Below are 3,391 nucleotides of genomic sequence, written 5' to 3'. Positions count from 1 at the left end.
TCTTTATACATATTTTGGACATTAACCCCTCATCACAGGTTAGTATAAATTAGTTCCTCCCAAGGGAACCTGGGTGGCTCAGTTGATTAAGCCTCTGACTCTTGGTTTCAGCTCAGTTCATGATCTCATGGTTTGTGGGATCGAGCCCTACATCTGTGCTGACACAGTGCAGAACCTTCTTGGGATTCTCTCTCTCACTCTACCTCTCCCCTATTTGTACCTCTCTCTCTCTCAAAATTAATAAATAACCTTTAAAATTTTATAATTGAAATTAAAAAAAATTGTTCCTCCTATTCTGTAGGTTGCCTTTTCAATATATTATTTCCTTTGCTGTGCAGAAGCTCTTTAGTATAGTCTCATGTTTTTATTTTAGCTTTTGTTGCCTGGGATTTTGATGTGTTAACTCTTTTTTTTTTTTTAACTAGGCAAAAACTTTATTAACCTTGTTTCAAAGTTTATTCCCAGGCTTCTTCAGCTTAATTAGCTACAAAGAATGAATTGTGTATAAGCAAAAACTGAAAAGAGTGGCAGTGTCCAAGGAGCTTGGGCTTAAAATATTAAAGATCTAGATTTTAGCATAACCATGAAAAATTTTTTAAAAAACACTCATAATATAAAATAGCAGCTCCCAGTAACTTCTTCAAGTTTTATTTTCTTCAGAAGTTGACTCAACTCAGTTTGTTTCCTTCTTGGAAGCTTCATCAAAATTTTCCACAAGATCTGGAACTTCATCATCATCCCCTCTGGAAGTGACTGGTGCTTTTCCATCCACAGATTCTTCCTAAACTAGTCAGACTTGCTGTACCACGTTGGTTTAAGATCTCGGGTAGCACTTCTGTCAGCTGTTTGGTCTCAGGGTGGCCTTTGTAACAGTCAAAGTGTTTGCTGCCAGGGATGCCTGGACGTAGGGTTGTTGAAGTGGATCACTGTTCCCTGGTTTGTGAACATATTCATTTCTTCAATGCTAGAGATACTGTTTGCCCCTAACTTCTTGAAAGAGAACTGAAATTTGTTATCATCTACTATAGCCTTTCTATGAACCACCTTCTGTCAGCTAACAGTTCTTTTCCCACCAACATGCACTTGTGCTTGCAGTTTGCCGAGTTTCCCCAAACTCATGATAGTTTATTGCTCATGATAGTTTATTTCATCTTGGAACAGAAATAGGACCATGTGGGGGACTAGGGCTGGCGCTCAGGAGATCTCAGGTAGACCAGCTGAGATTAGGTGAGCTCACATGGGAACACAAAATGGCAGCTAACTCACTGATTTTTAAAGGTTCTCTTTCCACATGAGTACAACCAACCACTTCCACTCCCCATCCCTGCCACCACTAACCAAGATTTTAGAAATCACGACATTCACCTCAACTCCTTCCACAACACGCAACCCATACAGATGGAAAATAAAACCTAGAGGAAGCAAGCGATATTTTCCAACATCCTACATTCAAACCTTACCCCATCAGGGGTGGCGTGGGCCTCTTATTCACCCTAAATCAGAATTCTACCAGTGGGTTTGGAGTCTTATTAGCAAGCCCACTATGTGATTCAGCAAATCCCCGGGCCTGATTTTTCCTAACATCTGTCTAACAAGACAAGTTTCAAAATATTTTTCTAGAAAATGCTGACTACAAGGAAATGAAATAGGCTATTTCATGCATAATAAAAAGAAAAAATCTAAAAGATTTCAAGAGCCCAACAGAGAATTAGATTAGTAGAATTTACATTCAAATGAAGGTAATGGGTATTTTTTCAATGTTCTCATCATTTCTTCACCAACTTAAAGGCTAGTACTGATATAAAGCACTACATAATTAAAAGTTACCTGAAATCCCAAATTGCTGGCCAACAGATCAAAGTAATTCACACTTATGGAGTTTTTCTTTCAAAATTAGTAAGGCAAATGGAAATCCCAACCATTACATTATGCCTAAATAACCTAACAAAGTAGTTACCATCTTGACGAGAATTCTGACTAAAATGATGTACTAGAACCTACCCATGTTTTGCATAGGGAGGCAGTACAGCTTCTTGTGAAATGTATATGCAGGCTATTCATTATGCCTGGCTTCAAATCCTGGTTTCATAATTTACTAGTTAGGTGACCTTGCAAATACTGCCCATGAAGCATCTAAAACCAAACAGTGCTAAATGCTAACACTTTAAAGGCTTTTATCCAAAACACTGTTGGAGAAATAGAATTTAAAAAACAAACCTCAGGGCACCGGGGTAGCTCAGTTGGTTAAGTATCTGACTGCAGCTCAGGTCATGATCTTGCAGTTCGTGAGTTCAAGCCCCACATCAGGATCTGTGCCGACAGCTCAGAGCCTGGAGCCTGCTTGGGATTCTGTGTCTCCCTCTCTCTGCCCCTCCCCCATTTGCACTCTGTCTTTGTCTCTCTAAAATGAATAAACATTAAAAAAAATTTTTAAATAAAAAACAAGTCTCCTCCCAAACCAGAAAATCTTTCTGCAAAGGTAGAAGAGAACAAAGACAATTTTACTATCAAATAAGCATTAGCATTAAAGCATAATGTGATACACATCACAGGAAATCTGCTAAGAGATTGTAAAAGGCAGAAAGAAGTTTCACCCTTTTATATAGCCAATAGAAACACCCATTATATACATATTCTCAAAAATAAAAACAAAACCCCATAACCAGTCCTCAAGTAAGAGGACTAGATAGGACCACCTGTCACACAAGTTCATCCTAAATTCACCTGGTAATTGGGGTGGTACTCTGTGTTTGCTAACTGTCTTTGTCCAAAGGAAAAATAAACTCATATCTTTATGACAAGAAGTAGCATTACATTGTGCAGGTAGACACTGCCAGAGTCAGGCTCCTATCTCCCACAATAACTGGTGCTCTATCTTCCCTGATGGTTACATTTCAAGGGGCTGGCTCCCAGGTCCTTGAGAAAGATATTCCTGGGTTGTACAGCTGGTAAGACATTTATTTAGCTGCTTAAAAAAATTAACATACATTTCAAAGCGACCAAGAAAGACCTCAATATTACAAGTTTTCTAAAGTAAATGCTCTAGGAAAAGGGAGGCAGTGGGAAGTCTCTTCTTTAATTTTCAGTTAGGAGAAGTAAGCTTCTTATTTTTAATTTGTATTTGCTCTCATAATCTCAAAACTCTTAAGGAAACCAAACTTTATTTATTTAAAAATGTAAACTGAAGTGCTACAAGATTCTCCTTTGTAAAATTCTATTAAGCTTATTTTTCTTTCCTTTTTTTCAGAAAAAAAGAATCAATGTTTCTGAACCAAATAATAACAAGGCCCAATTGTCACTTAAGGTGGGATAAGTGTCATATATTATTCAGTTTAATTTAGCTATACATTAGCTACAATTTCTGCTGTGTTGTTTTCCATATATACATTTT

At 37.5% G+C, this 3,391-nt stretch overlaps 1 pseudogene; it reads right to left on the bottom strand.

Annotated features, from left to right (window-relative positions):
* Positions 1-673: 673 nt before the first annotated feature.
* On the bottom strand, positions 674-1,125 carry LOC124518585 (transcription factor BTF3-like; annotated as a pseudogene).
* Between the last annotated feature and the right edge of the window lie 2,266 nt (positions 1,126-3,391).

Source organism: Lynx rufus, unplaced genomic scaffold (genome assembly GCF_022079265.1).
Source record: "Lynx rufus isolate CCGP_SWC_20201006 ecotype Redwood Valley unplaced genomic scaffold, mLynRuf1.p SCAF_25, whole genome shotgun sequence".
Lineage (NCBI taxonomy): Eukaryota > Metazoa > Chordata > Mammalia > Carnivora > Felidae > Lynx > Lynx rufus.
This window is presented reverse-complemented; position numbering and strand designations above follow the sequence as displayed.